Below are 17,648 nucleotides of genomic sequence, written 5' to 3' on the forward strand. Positions count from 1 at the left end.
AAAATAAAGTTTTAAATTATAACAGATATTTATGATCCAAAATAGGAATGAAATCTTATATTATGATATAAACATACTGTCGTCAGTAATGACACCCTATTTGACAAACGGCTAATGAGGGAAAGGGAAAAGAGAGAAGGAACATTAAAAAGTGGTACTCTGTGCCAGCCTCTTATATACACATTATGCTCCCTGGAAATGTACCCAATAAACCAACATGGAGAAAATGTTCCACCTCAGTAATAACTTAAGAAATATGAGTCAAAATAACAGTAAACCTACTAACAAACAGTACAAGAGACAATGATAGAACAATATTGGCAGAGATGTCGGGAACGAGCGTGCTCAGCCATCACCGGGAGCACTGTGAGTGCTCCAGTGTTTCTGCTGGCTGCCTGTTGCCATGGAACAAGAGCTATGAAACCTCTGATCCTTAATTCTTCTTTGGGCTATATTCCCAAGGGAATACTCAAATGGAAAAGAGAGACAGAAAGGAAGAAAGGAAGCAATGCGAACAAAGTTTCTAATGGCATATTACTAAGAAGCAAAATCAAACTGGTTTAAACGTCCAATCACAGAACAGGTTAAGTAAATTCAGTATAGCAACCCAACAGGACTCCATGAAGTTATTAAAAACTATAGGGATCACATAAGTAGATCTATGGATAGAAATGTAAACATGGAACAATTTTTAAGTTAAAAAAAAAGTGTAAGAATCCTAAATGGGAGCAAGCATACTCCCGAACATTTCCAATCATACACAGAAGATTATGACTGTGAGTGGAAGCCCTTACCTGACTGGGACACTTGCTCTCCAAATGCAGGGAGAAGTGAAATTAGAGCAGCAGCATCTGGCTGGCACAGCCATCTACGGAGGCTTTGAATTCTATCAATAGATCTTGAACTACTCAATCCAGAATGCTCCAGGAATGATCCATTTCCATATTCTAGAGCTTAGACAGTTAAACTCCAAAAGAACATAATCAGAAAAGATTTGATCGGCCCCAGTACTTTTGAAACACATCCTTCTGGTCTGTCCTTTTACTTCATGGCTTAAGGGTCGGAGTGCACAGATGATAATTGCACAATTTCAGTTGAAGAACTTAAGCCAATTGTTTCCCACCAAAATACATACATGACTAAAAGCACTGCACCTAGATGATTGCCAACAAGCGCTTAATTTCTGACTACCCTTGCAATCACCACCAACCTGACTGTAATGCATGGCCTGAGCAGTTAGGTATTAGAGGCGAGCAGTTGAGACATGTCTTAGTGGATAGCCTACGCACGTGGGAAGTCCATTTCAACAAAACTGGTCTGAAATTATCACAAAAATAGAAAAAAAAAAAAGGCAAATTAAAAAAAAAAATCTGTTGTTGGGATTTATCCGGTATTTAGACTCGCAGAGAAAGAATTTGATAAATATAGTCAGACTGACCACGTTGTACACTCTCTCCAGGAAAGTTCATTCATTCTCATGGCCTAATGTCCACCGTGACCACCCCCACCCTGAACTCTAGTCCCACATCTTTGCCTAGACATCCGAGTAGGGCTGAGATGTTTGTAACCCCTCTGTTACCAGGCTTGAATGCCCTTGTCTGTGCCATGAATGTGTAGTGAACCAGATCCTCAATCTCCTCTCTTGTCGGCCTGCCTCCCTGACCAACCCATGTCAAGCAATTCATAATGGCAAATGCCGGAGTCCATCAAGATGTTACATACAGTAAACTCAGCACTAACTCTCAGAGCTGGTACAGATTGAAAAATACCCCCCAAAAATGTCCTAAACAGCTTGATATGAACAGACAGATGACTGCGGCTTGGGTAACCATTGAGGGAAACAGGAATTGAAGACCTCTGGCAGCTCACTCCTCCCATTCCTTGCTGGGAGCAGTGGGTGGTGTGCAGAGCACAGGCTCTGGAGTTCACTGACTGAATCTGAATGCTGGTTATGACACTTACTATTTGTGTGACCACAGCAAATCACTTCCCTGGGCCTCAGCTTTTTCCAGCTGGGGATAACGGTGGTTCTTGCCCCCACAAGATTGCTAAGACTATAAAGTAATTTAAGACCTATCTTGTGCTTGTAACACCACCTGACACATAGTAGGCACTCGATAAATGTTAGCTGCTATTATCATCTTCATTATCCTCTAAGAATAAGTCTTGGGCTCAGGATCAGAGCACAGAACAATCCTTACTTCAAGCAGGAGCAAAGGAGAGAAAAGATCCAGAGAGGAGGGGCAGGAAGCCAGTAGCAAGAGAACAGAACAGAGTCACGTTAGTGGCAGAATGCCAGACGAATAGTCCAGAAACTTCTACCACTGAGGCCTCTCCTGCTGCCTGAGGTTCCGAGCACCCTTCACGGTCCTCCCTCCAGCTCTCCTGTGGTGGCTGCTCAGCCGCTGGCCCAGCGGTTCTGCTTCTTCGGAATTCTTGTCCACGTACGTCCTTAAAATAATCTCCATCGACTTCAGGTCATTTGAATAAGACTCTTTGCCTCTTTGAAAAGAAGATCAACTAGCTGTGGCCTTTGTTTTCTAGAAGAAGATGCGAGGAATCACTGAAGGAGAGTGAATTTATGGCCAAGCCGGAAGGCACCAGGCCTCTGGACTCCCAGCACAGTGCTCTTTCCAGGTGAACTCTCCCCTGGCTTGTGGCACTGTCTTCCGGCCAGGCTGCTGCTGTTCAAGGTCTGTTTGCCTCAGACACTGAAGATTTCTCCTGCCTTTCAGGGGTCTGCAGCAGCAATCATGGCCAGGGTTCTTCCTGCCACAGTACAGTGCTCGCCATTTTTAACATAAATAATAGAAACCAAAGGGTGTACATGGGCTTCAGATATTTCTCCGCACACTCTTCAGGGCTGCCATGTCTCCTGTTTCCTCGCCTGCTCTGGCTGTGCTCGATTCATTGTTGCTGGAACCCCTGACAGGGAAGGCTGAAAGGGACTAAGAATTTAGCTCTGCAGTCATTTCCTTGAGTCTCTGAAAAGCCCTCCCTCTCGTAATTAGCAGCCTCACTACCTCTGTGTCCTGCTTTTTCTCCCCTACTGTTGCAAAATCCATTTTCCCCGGCAGTAGAATCTCCCTTTTTGCCCAGCCAGAAGAATTTTTTAACTTCCCTGCTCAAATTTCAACCCAATAATCCTTCTCTAATGCACACCACCTTTTCCCCCCTTTAGACTGTCAAAGACCCATCATTTCCCCATTTTCTCCTAATTTTTTATTCTTACTTGGACTTTTTGGCTCTCGGCCCTTTAGGACTTTTTCTTTTTTCTGCTTCAAACATTGTCTGCTAATACAGTATTCTTAGGCTCTTTTTCTCTTCATGTTGGGCTGGGGTCCAATCCCAAACTGCCTTTGCTTAGTTATAGCTTATCTTTTTTTTTTTTTTTTTAAGTCTCTCTACACTACTCAACACCACAAAGGGTGCTGGCTCCTGTCTTCACATCTTACCTTTCCAAACAAAATGAACAGAATTTGCTTATTCCCTCATCTTTCCTCAACTACAGATCACCCAAAAGTATTCCTTGTTTTGTTATGGCGCAAAAAGCAAAGGCAACAAAAGTAAAAAAAAAAATAAATAAATAAATAGAACTACACCAAACTTAAAACTTCTGTGTATCAAAGGACAGAATCGGCAGAGTGAAAAGGCACCCCACAGAATGGAAGCAAACATTTGTCAATCATATATCTGATAAAGGGTTAATACCCAAAATATATTAAAAATTCCTATAACTGAACAACAAAAAAATGAACTACCTGATTAAAAAATGGGCAAAGAGCTTGAATAGACATTTCTCCAAAGATACACAAATGGCCAAGGAGAACATGAGAAGAAGCTCTCATCACTAATCAGGAGGGAAACATACATCAAAACCACAATGAGGGACTTTCCTGGCAGTCCAGTAGTTAAACTTCTCCTTCCAATGCAGCGGTGCGAGTTCAATCCCTGATTGGGGAGCTAAGATCCCACATGCTTCAGGGCCAAAAAGCGAAACATCAAACAGAAGCAATACTGTGACAAATTCAGTAAAGACTTTAAAAATGTCCACACCCCAAAATCTGTAAAAAACACATACACACACAGTGAGATACCACCTCATACCCACTAGGATGGCTACTATGAACAAAACATGTGTTGGGGAGAATGTGGAGACATAGGAATTCTTGTGGTGGGAACATAAAATTGTATAGCCATAATGGGAAATAGTATGGCTGTTCCTCAAGAAATTAGAAATAGATTTACCATAAGACAGAGTAATTCCACCCCTGGGTATATGCCCAAAAGAACTGAAAGCAGGAACTCAAACTGATACATCTATGTTCATAAGAGCATTATTTACAATAGCCAGATGTCTAGGGACAGATGAATGGGTAAGAAAATCTGGTGTATATATATACATAATAGAATATCATTCACTCTTAGAAAGGAAATTCTGACACATACCACAACATAGGTAAACTTTGAGAACGTTATGCAAAGTAAAATAAGCCAGTCACAAAAAGACAAATACTGCATGGTTCTACTTATAGGAGCAGAAAGTGGAACAGTAGTTTCCAGGGTCTGGGATGGGCGAGGGGTAATAGGGAATAGCTGTTTAGTGGATACAGAACTTCAGTTTTACCAGATGAAAAAGGGCTCTGGAGATCAGCTGCACAGCAATGTGAATTTACTTAACACCACTGAACTCTGCACTTGAACATGGTTAAGATGGTAAATTTTATGTTATGTGTTGTTTAGTCATTCAGTCATGTCTGATTCTTTGCGACCCCATGGACTACAGACTGCCAGGCTCCTCTCTCTGCCCATGGGATTTCCCAGGCAAGAATACTGGAGTGGGTTGCCATTTCCTTCTCCAGGGGATCTTCCTGACCCAGAGATCGAACCCAGGTCTCCTGCTACCTAGGAAGCCCATGTTATGTGTATTTTACCACAATTAAAAAAAGAAAAAAAAAAACTTCTTGGTCACAGCCTGGTTATTTCACTAATTCATATACTAACTTGGGCAAGTTAATTCAATTTCTCCATGGTTCCATTTTTCTCATCTGTAAGTGGGATTAGTTAGTATCTACTCCAGAGGCCATTGTGAGGATTAAGTAAATTTCTATATGCAAAGTATTTAGAAAACTGCCTGACATAAAGTATTGTTCAGTCAATGTCAGTTATCACAGCAGTAATAATATTATTACAGTGTGTGAGATATTATTCAAAGCACTTCCCTATGTTAGGGAAGTAAGTCTTCAACCTACCCATCTTCCCTCCAACCTCCACCCCCAGTAAAGCTGAAATTTTATAGATGAGGAAACAGAGGCTCAGAAAGGTTAAATGATCTGCCTGGATCACATAGCCAGTGGGTGATGAACAAAGATTAAGTCTGGCTCCAATGAGGTCCGGTTGCTGAGAAGTAAGCAATCAGCACGCTGATTCCAAACCAAGATAGAACTGAATCTTCCATTCCAACTAAGAACTAGGCGGTGGGGGGAGGCTGTGGCAGGGATGGCTGAGAAGCTGGGCTCTGCTCCAGGCCAGCAACCCACCAGCTAAAGAATCCCAACTGTCTTGGTCCTCCTCCCACACCCATCCTGCCCCGGGGATGAGACCAGCTGGATCCAACAAAGAAAAATCAAGACAAGAGTGGGAAGTAGTCCCAGAGGTCACCATGGCCTTCCAGCAGATGGAAGAGCAGACACAGTGGTCAGGACCTGCCAGAGCACCCTTGTCAAGCCCACAGTGAGGGAATAAAACCCCACATCACCCAGAAAGTAGAAGCATTTATCATGGAAAAGGCAGAGAAAGCCCCCACCCCCTGCCTCAGACCCTCGATGGGCCCATGCTGTGCTTGGAGAACTTCTGAGAACAGGGCACGAATGCACTTTCTGGTTTTCCTCCAGACTGAGAGAGCCTGGGTCCAGCAAAAACCTTCCAATGACAGGCAGTCTAGGGTTTCCTCTTTTAAATAAGTGATTTCTCCTCCCCCTCCAGTCCCCAAGTCTTTTAAAATACCAATGCTGGCCTTGGGTGGTCTCTGGTCACTTGGCATTAGAACCTAGAGTCTCCAGCCCAGAGGCAAGGTACCTACCATCTGGCCAGAGGTACCCCTGCTGCTTCCTCCTCCAGTGCTGCTGGCTGCAAGGGCATCTGGCCCCCCGAGGGGACTCAGGTCAGGCTATGAGCAAGAAGGAGGGCTTGGCACCAGAGGGCCCTTGAAGCAAAAGAGATCCAGAAACAGGATTTTGACATTTGGGAAGGTTTTTTTTTCCCCCTTCCAACATTGGGAGGGGCTCTGTAAACACAAACTTAACTTGGGCCCTTGTCTGTGGGAAAAAAGCTTGAATAAATCCTCTCTCAGTGAAAAATCCCCCTCTTCTACCAATTGTTTTTTTTTTTTTCTTTCAATTGTTTTTTTAGAGTAGGCAAGTAATACATATTCATTGTAGAAAACAAATGAGAAACTGCAGACAAGAAAATTAAAATCACCCCAACCCTACCTCCCTAGTTTTAATCATTGTTAACATTTAGGTATATCCCTCCAGACTTTTTTCAATGTAAATATAAATGTTTATACACATATAAGCATATACTTTCTGAAAATTTTTTAATATACTGTGGAAATCATTCCATGTCAGTAATACAGAACCGCATTGTATTTTTGATGATGTTATAGTATATGCAATATACATACACCATGATTTACTTGATATCTATTAGACGTATAAGTTTATTTCAAGGTTTTTACAAGTATGAACAATGCTGTTATCCACACAGTGTTCACACCTTTGTCTAATTATTTTTAATGAATAAACTCCTGAAAGTGGAACCGCTGGACACAGCGGTGGAGGTCACGCAGGAGAACGAGGCGCCGCAGGGCAGGTGCGCGGAGCTGCAGGAGAGGATCCTGGAGACGGGAAAGATCGTGGACGGGTTTGAGGGGACTGTGAACCACGCGATGGAGGAGCTCAGAAAGAGAAGGAACTTGTCAAGGCTCAGATCCAGAAGGTTCTGAAGGAGAAAGCTCAGCTGACGGCAGACCTGTACTACAAGGAGAAGTCATTCTTCGACCTCGTCAAGCCGTCTGAGAAACAGAAGAAGGTGATCGAAGGCTACGGCACGAATGAAGAGTCGCCGAGGAAGTGCATTGAGGATTATACAGAGAGGATCAGGAAGGAGGGCCAGAAGTACCAGGTGCTGAAGGCCCAGGGGGAGGAGAAGCTTCCGCAGGCAAACAAGGAGATTGCCCAGGTCTGGAACAAGGCCCCGACAGACGCCCTGGCACTGCAGGTGGTCCTGAGGAAGGAGCAGATGCGAGTCTACTCGCTGGAGGAGGTGGTTGAGCAGAAGACTAAAGAGGATGAGCTGACCAGGATCTGGGATGACCTCACTTCCAAGATGGAGAGAATCTGACTTAGCAGCCCTACCTGTACTACCTTCCCTTCGTGGGTGTGTGTGTTTGTCTATCTGTCTAGGGTTTCCTTCTCTATTGATCTCAATTCGATTTTTAAACTAGGTTGCTTTTGGAAAAGACTGAATAAAGTTTCCCTTAAATCTAAAAAAAAAAAAATTTATGTCATACACATAAATCTCCCAACTCCAACTGTTTCACTGATATATACAAGTTTCCTTAAGTGAGGGACCTCTGCGCTATGCTCATAATCTGAACCAGCCCTCAATTTTCTCAAACACAGTTCTCCATCATAAGCAGTTCCAAAAGAAAACTCCTTAAACCCCTTGTCTATGATCTCATAAATGACTAAGTGGCATTTAAAAGATACACAATTTTATTTTGACTTTAGTAATCCACTCAACGACTGAGTGGCTAAGCACAGCACAGCACAGTCCGCTAAAGAGAGACCCACGTGACAGGGGTACCAGGATACTTGCCACACAAAATATATTTGTACAAAATTAGACTTAACTACCCACCATCTGACACCCCCAACCTCTGCCTATCCATCCCTCTGTTCCTTCTCCCTTCTCCTTCATCCCTCCTTCCATCTATCCCATCCATCCACCCATCCATCCTTCTTCCTCTATCTTTCTTTTCAAATCACTCCCCTTCTTTCTTTTTCATCCCTGCCCTACTCTTTCTCCCTGCCTTCCTTATCGCCTCTTCTTTCCTGAAGCAGTTGGGACCCTGTATCAGAGCAGACAGTACTGGAGTTGCACGAAGTTTCCAGCTGCACGGAGAGCTGGAGAAGCTGTCTGTGAAATCCTCAGTCTTTGGTATTCATTATTTAAGTTCTGTGGAAATGGGTTCGCTTTGAAGTCTACTGACTCATCCTCCTCCTTAACTTCTTATTTCCTGTAAATGATCCATTAGTTTTTGGCAAGGTCCATGTCACACAGCATTCCCATCAGAAGGGGCTGTTCCGCAACCCCGGGCAGTGTGAACACTGCCTTTTGCAGTGGAACTGGAAGCACGATGGGGACGTGTAGACTCTGCTTTCTTAAAAGCTGCTTCAACCAGCCCTAACGCCGCCTCGAATTAATAATGTGAAACACATGCTCCATCTGCCTGCTAAAGGGTGACAAAGCCATTTATGTTCATAATGGCCAAAATTATTCTACAGATGAAAAGTTTTCTAAAGCAGCTCACATAGGCTAGTCAATCAGTCCCACCAAGGGGGAAAATTCCCCCTCAGTCATCCCACTTGAGACCGCTTTGCCAAAACAGCCAGTTCACTGTGGCATTAAGATGTTGAAAGGGGGAAACAAATGGAGATTATAAACAGTTCTCATAAGTTTTCAAACTTTCTGCCCCTGGTAAGGCATGCATAGATTAGCGCCAACAGCTTAGTGGGAAAGGTCATGTGCCTTTTCACAAAGATCCAGGGAGCCACGCAGGACTCTTGTGGACTTCAGAAACTAAACAAATCAGTTACAAAGGGGCGGGGGGAGGGGAAGCAGTTCTTTAAGAAAAAAACCGAATTGGACTGGAAAAGTACTATAATCAGCAAAAAGCTAAATCTTTCTCCCTCCCCCCACGCCCACACTCCCTGCTCCCCACACGCGGCTGGTGGGAGCAGAAAGATAGTCCTTTGATACCAGAGCAAATAAAAGTTTGAATTACTGACTGCTCATGTTAATGCTGGATTTTACTACCACCATATTTCAAAATGAAATTATTCTAACATCTATGCCTCAAATTAAGATCTGTGATAATATATATTACAGTTCAGAAAATGTCTTAGGTTCAGATGATGTAAAGGCTGATTCCCCTGGAGAGTAAACACTGGCCATTGTTTCTCAAGGGCTAAAACTCTCCTCATCCCTCCAAATAAATTTAAGTACTGATGACATCAGGGAGTGCTGCCCGGTTATCAAAGCACATCTGGGGTGGGGGTGGGGAGGGCAAGATAATGCCACTTAATAGTCAAAGTGGTGGAAACGTCTTAAACGCAGGGTTGTCAAAAGAGGGCTTTCTCCTATTATTTACAGATATGAAAGCCCTATGAGAAAGTTTAGCACACAACACATGAAATTTAACTCTCTCCACTCCACCACGTTGGAATCCTGGTTTCAAGTTTCCCACAGCATCTTTACTCCTACGGGCCCGACAATGTCTTTTGGGGTGTATTCATAGATATCCAGAGCCCAAACACCCATCTGTGTAAGTACAGTTGGCAGCTCACTTCTCAGACATAAACTCTCCCCAAGTCCTGGAGTCCTCGGTGCTCCCTACTGGCCTCCGCACATCACTCATCAAGGTGGTGGGGGAGGGGCACGCGGGTGAAAAGCAAAGAGCTAAGCCTGCCCACCAGTGCCCAGGTGGGCTCCTCAGCCAGCCTTACATTCTAAAAGGAGCACAGCCCTTCATTCTATGGCATTAGGTCCTCTGACACAGCGGCAGGATGTCTCCTCCTCTCAGCAGCTCCACGAAGCAAAACTTCAGCAGCTTCCACCAGGCACACTAAGGAGAGGTTCATTGTGAACAGGCAGCAAGGGTCAGCCACACCTCACACTTCTCTCCCGACCCCATCTTCGGGGCTAAGCAAATAATTCTACATGAGAAAAAAATATATATTTCCACTTTTAAAATTACATCTCACAATTCCTCTCACTTCTTATGAAAACAAGATCAAATGTTTGTAAGGACTCACTTGAATATATTTTCACTTTCCAAGCACAAAGTAGAGGACAAAAAAAAAAAAAAAAAGAAATTCTCAGCAGCCACAAGACAAGAACGCCTTTCTCCTTCCCTGCCAAATTCAAGCATTATGCACATAGAATGAACATGATGCAATAGAAACATCTCCAAATGCTTTCTGATACATTCTCTCATTTAATCTTGCGACTCCTTAATGCTCACATTTTAATTGCAGTCTTGGAGCCTTAAATTCCTCCAAAGGTGCTAAAATACGAAAGAATGTGAAGCATGATTTCATACTAACTAGAAGCAAGAGAGGATTTCAGGCCTCTTAAAATAAAAATCTATCTTCAAACCCCTCAGAGTCTGCATGAAACACAGCAAATTCAGTCTGCTGTCCCGAGGGAAGCAGGCTGCCGTAAAACGTAAGTAACTCCTCACTGGTACTGTTAGCTTTTTATGTGTTTTAATTTTAAAACCCGAGTATAATTATCTCTTATTTACTAGAGTCACAACTCTTGCCAAAGGGAACACAAACCACTTCTTTGGGGATGAAGTTGCTGACAAAGGTTTGACAAAGAAAAATAATTAATAGCTCCATGCTGACCCCAGGGTAAGTCTTGGAGCACAGTGAAGTGAACTGGCCAAGGATGAGCCAGGCATGGGCGCGTGATGCCCGGCCAAGGGCATGGCACACACCCGGTCCTGAGAAGCTTGGAGGCTTCTGAAGGGACTCAGGCTATGGGACAAAAGTATGAGAGGTTTTTGCACATCCTCCTTTAGTCATGGTTCTGTGTTGAAACTGCTTTGCGCTCCAGTTACAAACGCTCTCCTGTTTAAGAAAGCTGTGGATAGACAATTAATGCCTTTCAGCTGGGGCTGGAGTGTTCTCCAAGTTTGGTTCTGGGCTCTATGGTTTAGCATGCTCATTCTCAGAAATTCTGGCTAGAGAGCCTTTGGGATAGGGAGCCGCCAGGGCCAGTTTCCTGGAACCTGTTCCATAGGCACCTCACCTGATCACTGTCACATTTGGGGAGCCAAGCAGAAGGTGGGTGCGGGAGGATCATGAGCAGCTGGGTCAAAACCCTTTGGAGGAGGAGTCTGCCTCTTAAAACATGCGAGTTCAGAGATTCCATCTTAACTTTGCTCTTAAACTATAAAAGTCTTCTGAGTGCAAACCTCATTCAATTCTAGCAGATACCCACCCCCCACCCCCCGCATTTTCATTTGTCTACTGTGAGTGCTAGGAAGCTTGTAGCCCCAGAACTGTAAGATACCATCATCCTTTTTATCATTATTATTAATGATGGGTTTACTTGCAATACCATATCTTTCTGTCTCCTGCAATAATCCCATCCCATCCCCTGGAGCACGGACATGTTTCATGATTGGCAGCTATTTTAGATCCTTTTGGGGTGTGCTTGTGTGACTGACAAGACTTCAAGTCTTGAAGCCAGAAAGAATTTGATTTCCAGCCTTGACAAACCACTTAATGTGGCTGACCCTCAGCTGCCTCACCTATGAGACGGAGCTCTTATCTTTGTAGCAGAACGGGTGAGGATTATGCTGCTTTAATCCCCCCTGGATGCCCAAGGGCAAGTGCCTGGCATGGGCATCCAGAGTGTAACATGGAGTAGGTACCCAATACACTAGAGCTACTGTTATTCTTATAAGTGTTAATAATACCAGCCACAAGGACAAAATTAAAGAGGTTACTGACCCCAGAGAAAAATTTCTAATTCAAACTTCATTATCTTAAATTAACTCAGCTATTTTTTTCCCCCTTCTCATAGAATTGAAAAAAAGCCCTGAGATTTTGGCTCCAATTTCTCAGTGATAATCTTGGCTTTAGTAATATCCATTAAGAGTTTCCAATCCAGGGAGAACTATTAACTCTGCAGTGGAAGCAGAAACTCGGATATCTGAATGAAGTGAAGGTCTGCTGGCAGTTGTAACGAGATCATTTGCTCCTGCAAATGTTATTTCTTGGCTATGGGTATCTTTTGTGCGAATTTCTGCAGGCAGAGATCTCGGGGGGAAAAAGACTGTCTGGGGCCCACACGTGTTTTCAGAACAGGCTGGTACATCCTGTCCTTGCTACAGAGCCTGGTACATCAGTAGCAAAACAGACCTCTCTTTGGACACACTTTTTTTTGTGAATTCTGCAGGACTCAAGGCTGGCTGCTGAAGCCACCACTCAATCTTCCTCTCAGGCTGGGTCGGTGAGCTGCTCCCTGGAGCCCCCTGGTGGCCCTTTCCATGTTCACACCATGTACTCACCCCTCAGGGGCAGGGAGAAAGTGGCTTTAAAAGAGCCACCCAAGGGGTGGTTACTGGCATCCTTCATCCACAGGGACACCCCCACATTTTTAGGATCAAGGAAACATGCTGTGTTAAGGCTGGTACAGACACAGCACCTCTCTTAAATGTCAGAGTCGTTCACTGAACAGCTAGCTCTCGAGCATTTACTGCATGCCAGGCCTCACACCGGGCATGAAGAATAGACAGGATTATGACTCAGTCCCTGCTCTCAAGAAGCTTCTGGCCCAGAGGGAGAGGTGGACCAATACCTGTACCAAGAAGGACAATACAGAGAGAAATGCCAAGTTTTGAGGGAACCCCGGGGACAGTGTCAGTCTCCTTAGGCAAAGTGGGAAGGACATCAGGGAGGAGGCAAGAGTTAACCTGGATCTCATAGGCCAAGAAGTAGCTGAACAGAGAAAGGAGGACAGGCATTCCAGAATCAATATACATCAATATACAATATACATCAATATAGAAGAATCAATATACATCAAGGCCCAGACTTCTTGGGGGACTGTGGTGAATTTGGAGGGCTCCCAGCAGGGAGAAGAGGCTAGAGAAGTGGGTGGGACAGGCTGAGAAGGATCTCATAGGCCACACCAAGGGCCCTGCTTATCTATCCGTGATTCTCCAAACTGTGCTTGAGAGTTCCCGCAGACATTTGATTCTAATTTCATGGATGCTGAAGCTAAAAGAACTCTGTGGTAGCCATCCACGATCCACTGACTGCAAATTCTTGCGTTTAACTCCAGGGTAACCAGGAGAGAAACATCAAATTCCAATACAGGGGCATCCTACAAAATATCTACAAAACACCAGTACTCCCGAAAGTCTGAGAGCCTGTCACAGGCAACAGGAGCCTAATTCCTTAGAGGAGCCTAATTCCATTTCTGAGTGACAATTAAATGTAATGTGCCGGGACTTCGCTGGTGGTCCAGTGGTTAAGACTCTGCACTTCCAATGCAGAGGTCCCAGGTTCGATCCCTGGTCAGGGAACAGGATTCTGCATGCCACAACTAAGACTCAGCTCAGCCAAGTAAATAGGTATTCTAAAAACTAAAATAAAATGCTATCACACTTAAAAAAATAATAAATGTAATCTGCTATCCTGGATGCAATTTTGCAACAGATAAATGACGTTCCTAGGTGAAAACTAGGAAATAAAGTACAGAGCCTAGTTAATGATTATGTATCGATCTTGGTTCATTAATGGTAACAAATGTGCCATACTAGTGTAAGATGTTAACAATTAACAATAGGGGAAACTCTATGCAAGGCAAATGGGAATTTCTGTACTCCTCAAAATTTTTATAAGTCTGAAGTGGTTTGAAAAAATAAAATTAATTTTTAAAAAGTTCTGTGTTCATACAGATAGCCAAACTACTGTCTGCAATGGGTTGTATAATTAAATATTAATTATACAACTGTATAATAAAATGATAATACATGTTACACATGAGAACTTAGATTGATTCATATTCTAGTAATAAGAGCCAACATTTTATTGAGCACATATGCTCAGCCAGGCACTCTCCTAAGTAATCACTTCTGATCTCCAAAAGAGCCCCATGCACTAAGAACTGCCAACATCCCATTTTACAGGTGAGGAAATGAAGACAGCAGTTAGACAACTTGTTGGAATTATATAAGTGGCAGAGTCTGGATTTGAACCCAGCTCTGTCTGATGCTAGAGTCCGTATACTTAATGACAATTCTATACTTTACTGCCTCCTGGTATTCAGCTTTATATACTGATATTTCACTGAAAAAAAATGCATTGATTTTACTATTCTTTTTAAGGTTTAAAACCACAGTTATAAATGGGATGATAAGAGGAGGGGGATTTCCAGTCAATGAGGGACTAGGTCAGAGCTGGTGGTTGGTGTTGGCGCAAACGTTCTGACAGTTTCAGTGTGAAGGATGGACTAGTACAGGCTGGGCCCCTGCTGCAGAGATATTCTAGCAACATCTCCAAGAGGAGGAGGAGAGGCAATCAGAGAGAATGAACTTCCCTAAAAGGATAAAGCGAAGGCCCTTGCTTTATACAGGAACCCTTTGTATCCAGCCCCAACCAATCATACCCCAGGCACTGCTGAGCCCCTAACTTGTGCCTGGACAGGTCTGCCTCCAGGAGCTCCTCTTGGCTGCCTCCACAGACAGGACCTGATGATTAGTAAAGGGAAAATAAGAGCAGTCCAAGCAAGGAGGCAGCTGGCCCAGAGCCCCCCAGGGGAGGGGCAGGGCCTGAGAAGGGGTGTTAATGGGGGCAGGGGGAGGGCTGGGGTGCCTCATGGAGGAGGCCTGGGGGCTGGGCCCAGGGCAAGCCCACCCCTCCCTGCAGTCCTTGTGTCTGGGTCACCAGCCAAGGGGACTGGAGCTGAGAGCCCAACCTCTCACCACCAGCTCAGCCGCTTCCCCTGCCCTCCCAGGTCAATGAAAAGCAGGCCTCATTTCACTTCTGTACTTGAGAGGCTGCCATGCATCACCAGAGGCACATACGGAGTTTGGTACCCCTAGAGGTTGTGGAAAATACCAGAAAGTCTCCTAGACCGTCAACTTCTCCAGAGTCGTCTTATCTAGCCTGGCATGCCGTAGGCATCCATCAATAGATGGTGAACTAAACGGAAATCTTAAAATGCATGCGTCATAGGTCATACTGGAGTGAACTGAACTGGAGTTTGGAATATTTAGTACAAAATCTTTACCACATACTTAGAGGCTTGAAACAACACAAGTTCACTATCTCACAATTCTGGCCATCGGATGTCCAAATGGGTTTTTCACTGGACTCAAATCAAGATGTTGGCAGGGGATTTCCCTGGTGGTCCAGTGCTTAAGAGTCTGCCTGTCAATGCTGGGGACGTGGGTCCAATCCCTTGTCCGGGAAGATGTCACGTGCCACAAGGCAACTAAGCCCGTGTGTCACAACTGAAGATGACATGCTCTGGACCTGAGTGCTGCAACCACTGAAGCTTGAGCGCCTAGTCTCTGCCACAGGAGAAGCCACCACAGGGAGAAGCCCCTGCTCACCACAACTAGAGAATGCCCACGCACAGCATCCAACACCCAGAGCAGCCAAAAAAAAAAAAGATGCTGGCAGGGTTGCATCCCCTCCAGAGGCTCTAGTTTTTGTTGTTCAGTTGCCCAGTTGTGTCCGACTCAGCAACGCCATTGACTGCAGCAGGCCAGGCCTCCCTGTCCCTCACCATCTCCCAGAGTTCGCCCAAGTTTATGTCCATTGCATCGGTGATGCCATCCAACCATCTCATCCCCATCACCCTCTTCTCCTTCTGTCTTCAATCTTCCCCAGCATCAGGGCCTTTTCCAGTGAAAAAGCTCTTTGCATCAGGTGACTGAAGTATTGGAGCGTCAGCTTCAGCATCAGTCCTTCCAATGAGTATTCAAGGTTGATTTCCTTTAAGATTAGCTGGTTGGATCTCCTTGCTGTCCAAGGGACTCTCAAGAGTCTTCTCCAGCACCACAGTTCGAAAGCATCAATTCTTCCGTGCTCTGCCTTCTCTACGGTCCAGCTCTCACAACTGTACATGACTACTGGAAAGATCCAAGCCTTGACTATACGGACCTTTGTTGGCAAAGTGATGTCTTTGCTTTTTGACACACTGTCTAGGTTTGTTGTAGCTTTCCTGTCAAGAAGCAATCATCTAAGGCTCCAAGGGGAATGTAAAAGGTTCTATTTCCTTGCCTTTTCCAGCTCTGCGGCCCCCTGCACTCCTGAGCTCGTGGCTGCTCCCCCATCTTCAAAGTCAGTAACACTGTCTCTCTCTGACCTTCCTTCATGGTCATGTCTCCCTCTGACTCCCTTCTGCCTTGCTCTTCCTCTTTTAAGGATTATTATGATTACACGAAGATCATGGCATCTGGTCCCATCACTTCATGGGAAATAGATGGGGAAACAGTGGAAACAGTGTCAGACTTTATTTTTTTGGGCTCCAAAATCACTGCAGATGGTGACTGCAGCCATGAAATTAAAAGACGCTTACTCCTTGGAAGGAAAGTTATGTCCAACCTGGGTAGCATATTCAAAAGCAGAAACATTACTTTGCCAACAAAGGTCCGTCTAGTCAAGGCTATGGTTTTTCCTGTGGTCATGTATGGATGTGAGAGTTGGACTGTGAAGAAGGCTGAGTGCCGAAGAATTGATGCTTTTGAAGTGTGGTGTTGGAGAAGACTCTTGAGAGTCCCTGGACTGCAAGGAGATCCAACCAGTCCATTCTGAAGGAGATCAGCCCTGGGATTTCTTTGGAAGGAATGATGCTAAAGCTGAAACTCCAGTTCTTTGGCCACCTCATGTGAAGAGTTGACTCATTGGAAAAGACTCTGATGCTGGGAAGGATTGGGGGCAGGAGGAGAAGGGGACGACAGAGGATGAGATGGCTGGATGGCATCACTGACTTGATGGATGTGAGTCTGAGTGAACTCCAGGAGTTGGTGATGGACAGGGAGGCCTGGCGTGCTGCGATTCATGGGGTCGCCAAGAGTCGGACACGACTGAGAGACTGAACTGAACTGATGATTACACTGGACCCATCTGGATAACTCAGGACACTCTCCCTATTTTAAGGTCTCACCTTAAAATGAAATTAACAACGTTAATTCCATTTGCAACCTTAATTCTCCTTGGCGATATAAGGTGACATAGTTACCAGCTCCAAGGGTTAGGGCATGGACATCTGTGGAGTGCCAGTATTCAGTCTACCACAGACTTCATCTTTTCAGGTCAAACTGTAGGAGACCACCAGTGTTTCGCCAAAAGGTGAAAATATTCGTTAACACTTATCAAGCACCTACTGCATACAAGGCACACCACTAAGTACTTTTGCATATATTATCTTATTTAGTTGCAGTTAATGTTCAAAGAGTAGTAGTAACTACCACTCCTAGTAAACCAGATCATGTTATTCACCTCTAAAATCCTCTGATAATTTTCCATATGTTTTAGGGAAAAACTCAGGCTTCTGGCGGCCCCATGGGATCTAACTTTGGCCCGACTCCCAGCTCCATCTCCCACCAGCTTCCCCTCGACCTCCAAGCTTCAACCATGGGAGCCTTATCAGTTCCTTGAACTTCTGTGGCTGCACCTGCAGACCCCTCTTTCTGGAACGTTCATCCCCAAGATTGTCGACCCTCTCTCATTATTCAGATCTCTAGCCTATTCACTGCCACATCTCCAACTCCTAAAATAGTGCTTAGCACATAAGGCACAGGATACACATTTATAAATGAACTAATCTGAATT

The 17,648-nt window shown here is 44.6% G+C and overlaps 1 protein-coding gene and 1 non-coding gene across 2 annotated transcripts in view; one reads left to right on the forward strand and one right to left on the reverse strand.

Annotated features, from left to right (window-relative positions):
* The window catches only part of PARVA (parvin alpha), a 179,561-nt gene that overhangs the window by 129,024 nt on the left and 32,889 nt on the right, over positions 1 to 17,648 (reverse strand). The gene's annotated exons all lie outside the window — the stretch shown is intronic.
* TRNAG-UCC (transfer RNA glycine (anticodon UCC)) lies at positions 13,315 to 13,387 on the forward strand. Its single transcript has one exon. It is a non-coding gene; the product is annotated as a tRNA-Gly (tRNA).

The sequence above is a fragment of the Bos indicus genome, chromosome 15 (genome assembly GCF_029378745.1).
Source record: "Bos indicus isolate NIAB-ARS_2022 breed Sahiwal x Tharparkar chromosome 15, NIAB-ARS_B.indTharparkar_mat_pri_1.0, whole genome shotgun sequence".
NCBI classification, from domain to species: domain Eukaryota; kingdom Metazoa; phylum Chordata; class Mammalia; order Artiodactyla; family Bovidae; genus Bos; species Bos indicus.